This window comes from Chiloscyllium punctatum, chromosome 21 (genome assembly GCF_047496795.1).
Source record: "Chiloscyllium punctatum isolate Juve2018m chromosome 21, sChiPun1.3, whole genome shotgun sequence".
NCBI classification, from domain to species: domain Eukaryota; kingdom Metazoa; phylum Chordata; class Chondrichthyes; order Orectolobiformes; family Hemiscylliidae; genus Chiloscyllium; species Chiloscyllium punctatum.
In genome coordinates, this window is record NC_092759.1 from 20448489 (window position 1) to 20458936 (window position 10448).

Sequence of the window (10448 nt, forward strand, 5' to 3'; positions counted from 1 at the left end):
GCTCCCTTAGCACTGACTCTCCAACAGTGCAGCGCTCCCTAAGCACTGATCCTCCGACAGTGTGGCGCTCCCTCAGCACTGACCCTCCAACAGTGTGGCGCTCCCTCAGCGCTGACTCTCCGACAGTGCGGCACTTCCTCAGCACTGACCCTCCGACAGTGCGGCACTCTCTCAGTGTGCCCTGATTGGCTTCATACCCGTTCATATTGAATGTAATCCTTTTAGCAGGAGCCGTGAATTTTGTGGTGAAGCTATCTGAGCTGATTACATCTGCAGGGAGCAAGCCCCTGACCCCCTAGTGCCAGACCTGATATGTGTCAGTGCTGACCCTCCATCAGGGGCTGTAGAAGCTTTAGATAACTCTGTAATGGCAGGGTGAGGAAGGACAGGTGAGCTATCTCCTAATTCCAGCAAATGAATCGTAGAATCTCTACAGTGCAGAAAGAGGCCATTTGGCCCATTGGCCCAGCACCCACCCTCTAAAGAGCATCTCACCCAGAGCCACTTCTTTACTCCATCCCTATGATCCCACATTTCCCATGGTTCACCCACCGAATCAGCACATCCCTGGACACTATGGGACAATTTCCCATGGTTCACCCACCCAATCAGCACATCCCTGGACACTATGGGACAATTTAGCACGGCCAATTCACCCTAACCTGCACATCCCTGGACACTATGGGACAATTTCCCATGGCCAATCCACCCTAACCTGCACATCCCTGGACACTATGGGACAATTTAGCACGGCCAATTCACCCTAACCTGTTCATCCCTGGGCACTTTGGGGCAATTTCCCATGGCTAATCCACCCTAACCCGCACATCCCTGGACACTATGGGGCAATTTAGCACGGCCAGTCCACTATAATCTGCACATATTCAGAGTGTGGGAGGAAACCCATGCAGACTCTGGGAGAATGTGCAAACTCCACACAGACAGTCGCCAGAGGCTGGAATCGAACCCAGGTCCCTGCCGCCGTGAGGCAGCAGTGCTAACCACTGAGCCACCCTTACTGAGCCATTCCCAGAGGTCAAACTGTGTTTGTGTAACATTATTCCAAGTTCCCGTGCCTTGGAAATGGCGAGCTCAGCTGCCAGTGATGATCAGGAGCTGGCTTTCCTCTTCTAACACCTCAAGATGTTCTGTGTCATCCTGCCGTTTCTGTTCACTGACCCCTTCTGCCTGCCCCCCCCCACCGTTTGCAACTTTTTGGATTTGAGGGGGCTGTGGCCATTCGGGAAGGCAACTCCCCACTCCAGCCTCACTGCAGGATGTGCTGGGTTATGGAAGGTTTCATCGTTGAATTCCTAAACCTTCGCTTACCAACCTGTAAATCCCTCCAAAATGCCAGCAATACTGTGGGAGGGACACCCAGTCTTCTTAAAGGACTCCCTCGTGAACTGGGATGGGCTTTTATAACTCCTATAATCTTGACAGGAAGAGTCTGCTGGCCATCAAGATGGGTATCACAAATGTGTAAGTGACAATTGAATCACTGAAATGGTTCATTTGCCTGACCTTGTGTGGTATCAAGGACAATACCTGACTCCCACTAGGAATAAACAAAGTAACTTATTCGTGATAAACAAATATATCCTTTAACAAGTGGCAAAACAGCTTGCTAACTACAATTGTGCAAATTTAAATGACATCCCTGTTCAATCCAAACACACACACACACACGCGCGCGTGTGCACACACACACATATTCACAATCAGGACAGAGCTCTGCAGAGGTATCAGTGGTGGGAAATGTGCAAAAAGGAACAATTTCCATGAATCAAAAATTCTAACCAGAGCAAGGTGATTGTCTCACAGTTCTCTTGGCTAATCGCAGTGAGACGATGCTCAAAATTAGTAGCCGGTCAGTTGGACCTAGGTCTTTGTTTGAGTAGAGAGTTCTTCTTTTCTAAGTCTGGTGAGTACTGACTCTTTTAAAAAAAAAACTCAGCACAGGTGACAAAGAGAGAGATCAGCCTTCGCTCACTGCAATTCCTGAGGTCAGGGTTCAAACACACTTAGAGTCATAGAGATGTACAGCACGGAAACAGACCCTTTGGTCCAACCCGTCCATCCCGATCAGATATCCCAACCCAATCTAGTCCCACCTGCCAGCACACGGCCCATATCCCTCCAAACCCTTCCTATTCATATCTCCATCCTGATGCCTTTTAAATGCTGTAATTGTACCAGCTTCCACCACTTCCTCTGGCAGCTCATTCCACACACGTACCACCCTCTGCATGAAAAAGTTACCCCTTAGGTCTCTTTTATATCTTTCCCCTCTCACCCTAAACCTATGCCCTCTAGTTCTGGACGGTCCCAGCCCAAGGAAAAGTCTTTGTCTATTTATCCTATCCATGCCCCTCATGTTTTAAAAGCCTCTATAAGGTCACCCCTCAGCCTCCGACGCTCCAGGGAAAACAGCCCCAGCCTGTTCAGCCTCTCCCTATAGCTCAAATCCTCCAACCCTGGCAACATCCTTGTAAATCTTTTCTGAAACCTTTCAAGTTTCACAACATCTTTCCAATAGGAAAGAGACTAGAATTGCACGCAACATTCCAACAGTGGCCTAACCAATGTCCTGTACAGCCGCAACATGACCTCCCAACTCCTGTACTCAATACTCTGACCAATAGAGGAAAGCATACCAAACGCCTTCTTCACTATCCTATCTACCTATGACTCCACTTTCAAGGAACTATGAACCTGCACTCCAAGGTCTCTTTGTTCAGCAACATTCCCACTCCTCCAGGTAAAGGGCAAATGAAGAATTCCAGAGACTGTTGCTAGGCAGATTTGCAATCCTGAAAGCCGGTCTGTGTCTCGAGAATATCAAATACACCTGCTCCAAAAGTTATATGATCTGTAACAAGAAAAATTGTCCATTTTTCAATGTACTTGAGTACAGGTGACAATAAGCTTAAATCTAAACCAAACCGAAATCTCAGGCAATCTCTCCCCTTGCATTCATGGGACAGAGGGAGGTGGGCTACATCAGAATTGATCAACAATTGAACCCAGTAAAATGAACAGTGAGAGAGAACTCTCCTTTGCGTTGACCTGGGTCAGGCCAGGTCAAAAACCAAAGAGGGTGTGGGGGGGAGGGGAAAGAGACAGGAGTTCTCGTCTTTTTATCTGGCACTTTTGGGAGGGATACATGTTTAATGTCTTATTATTTTGGTTTTGCTGATTTCGCACTCAGATTAAACGAAGAAAAATAACAAAAGTCAAAATGAAAAGCAAGAAAAAAACGTCTCCAGCTTGAACCCAGGTCAAACCCATTCGCGTGACTTCATAGAAAAGGATTTTCTTTTTTATAAATACCCCGCCCAGGTCAACCTTTATAAACCCCTCAGTAAAACGGGACTTAACAGCAGAAGGTTCGCAATTCAATTGCAACGAAGAAGAGTAGCATTTGCAAACTAACCCCAGTGTTCGTGGAGCTGCTAGAGGTGAGACTGTTAATCTTTCCACGGGAACCTGGGAAGAATTGTTTGATTCTTATATTAATTCAACTCATTCCGAACGCGTATTTTGTTTTTTTTTTAACGGTTTTCCTTCAGCCAGAGTTTACCGGTCGCTATCCCCATCAGATCGTAGACTCCCTACCGATGGAAACATGCCGTTCGGCCTGTTCAGTCTACACTGAGCCCCCCAAACCCCAGCCAAAGAGGAGCACCCCACCCCTACCCTATAACCCTGCATTTCCCATGGCCAAGCCACCCTAACCTGTACATCCCTGGGCACTATGGGACAATTTCCCATAACCAATCCACCCTAACCTGCACATCCCTGGGCACTATGGGACAATTTCCCATGGCCAATCCACCCTAACCTGCACATCCCTGGGCACTATGGGACAATTTCCCATAACCAATCTACCCTAACCTGCACATCCCTGGGCACTATGGGACAATTTCCCATGGCCAATCCACCCTAACCTGCACATCCCTGGGCACTATGGGACAATTTCCAATGGCCAATCCACCCTAACCTGTACATCCCTGGGCACTATGGGACAATTTCCCATGGCCAATCCACCCTAAGCTGCACATCTTTTGGGCAGCACGGTGGCTCAGTGGTTAGCACTGCTGCCTCACAGCCCCAGGGGCCCGGGTTCAATTCCCACCTCGGGTGGTTCTCTGTGTGGAGTTTGCACATTCTCCCTGTGTCTGCGTGGGTTTCCTCCGGGTGCTCCGGTTTCCTCCCACAGTCCAAAGACGTGCAGGTCAGGTGAACTGGCCATGCTAAATTGCCCGTAATATTAGGTACGTTAGTCAGGGGTAAATGTAGAGGAATAGGCCTGGGTAGGTTGCTCTTCGGAGGGTCGGTATGGACTTGTTGGGCTGAAGGGCCTGTTTCCATACTGTAGGTAATGTAATGTAATGTAATCTTTGGACTGTGGGAGGAAACCCACACAGACACAGGGAGAATGTGCAAACTCCACACAGACAGTCGCCTGAGGCTGGAATTGAACCCAGTTCCCTGGCGTTGTGAGGCAGCAGTGGTACCCACTGAGCCACCCTTGGGTGCAGACAGAATTGAAGGAGCTAACCAGGGGGCACAGTTTTAAGGTAAGGGGATTTGAGGAAGCACGTTTTCTCCCAGCTGGTGGTGGGTATTTGGAGCTCAGTGTCTTACAAAAGTATTGGAGTTGGGAACCCCTCCCAAGACATCTAAGAAACATTCAGATGTGCAGCTGTTAAGGCCCGAGAATACAAGGCTACAGGCCATAAAATCGTGACAGGCATGGATAGGATAAATGGAAAATGGGACTAGGATTGATAGCACGACGGGCCAAAGGGCCTTTTACCATGCTGTTAGGAGTCTATGAGATTGAATCAAGGCTGTCTAAATTCCGAGGGGTTTTGGTTGAGGGAGGTCAGTGAGGGCTGGAGGTGACCAGAGGATAATTTATCGGAGAGTCCAAGGGAGAGGTGAGATTTTGGTTTCTTTTTGACACTGTGAGCAGTTGTGATCAAGAACACAGGGTGCCTGAAAGTACAGGGGAGCAGGAACCTCCAGGAGGGGAGACTGGAGATGTAGTTTGTTGGGAAAGAGCAACTCTCTCTCAGAATCACGGAACTGCTCTGGCACAGAGGGAGGCCATTTGGCCCACTGTGCTTTCACTGGTTCTGTCCCCTAGCACCTGCATTCCCCCCCCCCCACCCCCCCTCTGCCCACTGTATATCCATCCTTTTGAAAGTCTCAATTGAACCTGCCTCCCATTGCACTTCCAGGCAGTGAATCTTTCTCACATCAACCCTGCACATCTCTTTAAATCTACGCACTCTCCTGCTCTCTGCTTTGCCCAACCCCGTCTTTGGATTGTGGGAGTAAACTGGAGCACCCAGAGGAAACCCACACGGGGAGAATGTGCAAACTCCACACAGAGAACCACCCGAGGTGGGAATTGAACCCGGATCCCTGGCGCTGTGAGGCAGCAGTACTAACCACTGAGCCACCGTGATTTTGGGAACCTCTATCGAATCTCCCTCTCAGCCTCCTCTCTCCAGGGAGAGTGGTCCCAACCTCTTTGACCTGGCTTCAATGCTGGAATTCCTCACTCCTTCAATAATTCTGATAAAAGGGCTAGTCCAGACATAATGGACTGATGGGTCTCATTGTGTGCTGCAGACATTTGTGTTTCACTCCCTCAATGGGCCCCACTCCTGTGCTCAGTGCACTTGGGCTGGTGTAAGATTCTGCTGCCGTTGGTAATGGCAGCTGTTCGACAACAGGAGGCATCGTGGGCAAGCCCTTAGTTTTACTTGGCCTGGGTTTACGCACAAGGCTCAGTGGAATGTTACCGGGATTGGGTCTACAGACAGTTCTCCCTCTGCGTTCTGCTACTGCCCTGGACGCGCTCTCCTGTGACAGATTTTGGGATCTTCCTTATTTTGAAATTTAAATCACTGGGGGGTGGGGGGGTGGGGGGGGGGGGGGGGGAGGAGGTGGGGGGTCGCCCGGATTGGCTCCACAGTTGGATGGGAGTTATACTGTCAGACACTCTCTAGAACATTAAGGGGTCACAAACACATCTTTCCCGTACAGATGTTCCTGAGTCAGGCCATCGCTCAGAATCTGCTCCTGCTCCTGCTCCTGCAGCCAAGCCGAGGGTTCATACTGAACACAGCCCAGGCACAGGTACGTACAGGGAGAGAGACACAGACAGGGGGAGGCCGGGCCGGATCAGGGAGTGACCAGGGGCAGAGAGTGACCGGGGAGAGAGGGGGTGACCGGGGGCAGAGAGTGACTGGGGAGACAGGGAGTGATGGGGGAGAGGGAGTGACTGGGGAGAGGAGTGATGGGGGAGAGGGAGTGACTGGGGAGAGGGAGTGACTGGGGAGAGGAGTGATGGGGAGAGGGAGTGACTGGGGAGAGAGGGAGTGACTGGGGGAGAGAGGGAGTGACTGGGGGAGAGAGGGATTGACTGGGGGAGAGAGGGAGTGACTGGGGGAGAGAGGGAGTGACTGGGGAGAGAGGGAGTGACTGGGGAGAGGAGTGATGGGGGAGAGAGAGAGTGACTGGGGAGAGAGGGAGTGATGGGGGAGATGGCACACGGGGAGATGCAGAACAGCGGGAGTTAGACCAAAGATGAGAGGAAATGGACAGAGAGAGGCAGAGAAAGACAGAGCGATATATGGAGAAGGAAAGAGAGAGAGAAATGGGGAAAGTGATGGAGAGAGAGAGAGAGAGATGGAGAGAGGGATGGGGAAAGAGAGATAAATGGAGAGAAGAATAGGGAGAGAGAGAGAGTGAGATCAATGGAGAGAGGGAGAGTGAAATAAATGGAGAGAGGGATGGGGAGAGGGAGAGGGAGATAGATGGAGAGAGGGATGGGGAGAGAGAGAGTGAGATAGATGGAGAGAGGGATGGGGAGAGAGAGTGAGATAAATGGAGGGATGGGGAGAGAGAGATTGAGATAAATGGAGAGAGGGATGGGGAGAGAGAGAGTGAGATAGATGGAGAGAGGGATGGGGAGAGAGAGTGAGATAAATGGAGGGATGGGGAGAGAGAGAGTGAGATAAATGGAGAGAGGGATGGGGAGAGAGAGAGTGAGATAGATGGAGAGAGGGATGGGGAGAGAGAGAGTGAGATAGATGGAGGGATGGGGAGAGAGAGAGTGAGATAGATGGAGAGAGGGATGGGGAGAGAGAGTGAGATAAATGGAGGGATGGGGAGAGAGAGAGTGAGATAAATGGAGAGAGGGATGGGGAGAGAGAGTGAGATAAATGGAGGGATGGGGAGAGAGAGAGTGAGATAAATGGAGAGAGGGATGGGGAGAGAGAGAGTGAGATAGATGGAGAGAGGGATGGGGAGAGAGAGTGAGATAAATGGAGGGATGGGGAGAGAGAGAGTGAGATAAATGGAGAGAGGGATGGGGAGAGAGAGAGTGAGATAGATGGAGAGAGGGATGGGGAGAGAGAGTGAGATAGATGGAGAGAGGGATGGGGAGAGAGAGAGTGAGATAAATGGAGAGAGGGATGGGGAGAGAGAGTGAGATAGAGAAGGTGAAGGAGGGAGATGTGTTTTGCTCTCGAGCTGTTTTCTCTGCTGCTTATGATGGTGTCATTCTACGAGCAGGCCCCAGTTCCTTTGGGTGTAGGTGACTCCAGGTCCAGTGTGCGATTTGCTGACGATGATGATTACCTGGACACAGCAGGTTTCGCAGAGGAAGTGGGTGAACAGCGAGGGGCCAGAGCATCCCTGCTTCCCAACTTCGGAAGGCCCCTGGATCGGATTTTCTCGGAGAAACGGCTGATCCACGGTGACCGCCCAGCTCCTCGGTGAGGCCCTCTCTCTTTCCCCATACTTCTCGTCTCCTCTGTCAGACTGTCAGGAGAACCTGCCCATGGTGGGAGAGCGGGGGGGGTGGGGTTCCTCAGTATCCCCAACCCCCCACTGAGAATCTCCAGCACAGAAACAGGCCATTTGGCCCATCTGTGCTGTCCCACTTGAGCATCGCCCATGTCATCACCCCACCCCCACCCCCACCACAATCCAGCCATTCCCCGTGAGAGTGAGCTCCTCAGTCTCCAGGGAAAGGTTGGATTTATTCGGGACTGCCATACTTTGCAGTGATAAGGATAAGTGATAGAGGTCTACAGCGCAGAAAGAGACCCTTCGGCCCGCTGAGCCCTGTACTGGTCACTATTCCAGTCCCCATTCACAGCACTGGGCATCACAAGGACACATCCAAACCCTTCCTCGGTGTGATGAATATTTCTGCCTCTCCCACTCCTACAGAATTTCAGATTCCCCGCACCCCCTCACCTCCCCGCTAAACCCTCTGCTTCGTATCTTCAATCTATGCCCCCTGTTCATAGAGTCATAGAGATATACACACAGAGGTAGACTCTTCGGCCCAACTCGTCCATGCCGACCGGATATTCTAAATTAATCTAGTCCCATTTACCAGCACTTGGTCCATATCCCTCCAAACCCTTCCTATTCATATACCCACCCTGATGCCTTTTAAATGCTGTACTTGTACCAGCCTCCACCACTTCCTCTGGCAGCTCATTCCATACACGCACCACCCTCTGTGTGAAAAAGTTGCCCCTTAGGTCTCTTTTATATCTTTCCCCTCTCACCCTAAACCTATGCCCTCTAGTTCTGGACTCCCCCACCCCCAGGGAAGAGACCTTGTCTATTTACCCTATCCATGCCCCTCATAATTTTGTAAACCTCTATAAGGTCACTCCTCAGCCTCTGACGCTCCAGGGAAAACAGCCCCAGCCTGTTCAGCCTCTCCCTGTAGCTCAGATCCTCCAACCCTGGCAACATCCTTGTGAATCTTTTCTGAACCCTTTCAGGTTTCACAACATCTTTTCTGTAGCACAGAAGCCAGAACTGAACACAATATTCCAACAGTGGTCTAACCAATGTCCTGTATAGCCGCAACATGACCTCCCAACTCCTGGACTCAATGCAATCACCAATAAAGTCAAGCATACCAAACGCCTTCTTCATCACCCTGTCTACCTGGGACTCTAATTTCAAGATGGTCATTGATCCCAGCAAAAAGGGGGGAGAATTCCTATCTGTCTGCCCTATCGATGCACCTTGTGATCCTATACTGTCCCCTCTCAGTCTCCTCTGCTCCAGGGGAGCAACCAACTAACCCCACCACCCTGTGGCCGAACTCTTCAGCTTCCCTTCCCACTCTGCCAAGGACATGCAGGTCCTGGGCCTCTCCACCGCCACTCCCTCACCACCCAGCGCTTGGAGGAAGAATGCCTCAACTTCTGCCTTGGGACCCTCCAACTCCAGAGCATCAATGTGGATTCCACCACTGTCCTCACTTCCCCTCCTCCCACCTTATCCCAGATCCAACCCTCCAACTTGGCACTGCCCTCATGACCTGTCCTACCTATCAATCTTCCTTCCCACCTATCCGTGCCGCCCTCCTCTCTGACCTATCACCTTTACCCCCACCCCCATCCACCTATTGCACTCACAGCTACCTTCTCCCCAGCCCCACCCCCCTCCCATTTATCTCTCCACTCCCGAGGCTCCCAGCCTCATTCCTGATGAATGACGTTTGCCCAAAACGTCGACTCTCCTGCTCCTCAGATGCTGCCTGACCTGCTGTGCTTTTCCAGCAACACACTCTCGACTCTGATCTCCAGCATCTGCAGTCCTCACTTTGGTCCAGTCTGCCCAGTCCCTGGGATGAGATCGTTTACGGAGGGTGGGATACCGGCAGATGACAGTAGAATCCGAAGGTGGGGTTAGTTGGTTGCTCCCCTGGAGCAGAGGAGACTGAGAGGAGACAGTATAGAATCACACGGTGCACCGAAGGGGCGATGATAGAGGGAGGTAGTCTTGGTGCTGGCTTGGATGCACAGTTGGAAATTCAAGGGGCAGGTCTGGAATTGGGTGCTGGGGCTGGTGAACAATTATATCAATTGGAATCAGACGGCTGGATGACGCTGAACATTTTGTTCATCCTGTTTCTACAGGCGGAGAATATTGACCCCGCTGGATCACATTGGAGGCCCATCCTTACCCCACAGGAGGGTCTGGTTGGTGAGTTAATGCCCCCCCCCTTCCCCGACCCCTCTTTGTACCCCCTTTCCCGGTTACTCAGCTCCTGAGGACCAGTCCTGTGCCAATACACTGAGATGGGATTGCACAGTCTTTTCGAGCGTCCCACATTTCTCAAGATGGTTTTGCTACCTCGGTGGGTGAGGGGGCTCACAGAGTGATCCCACCCATCAGCTGATGTGAAAGCTACATACCCCCCACTCCACCAATCGACCCGAACACTCTCAGGGGTGGGTGGGTGTGAGGTGGGGGGGTGGGGGGGTGGGGGGGGTGGTGGTGGTCAATGAGGGTGGGAGGGCCAGAGCAAACAATACAAAGGGGAGATTGAATCAAAAAATCACTCCGAAAAAAACTACCCAGAGTCAGGAAGGACACAAACCCTTCAG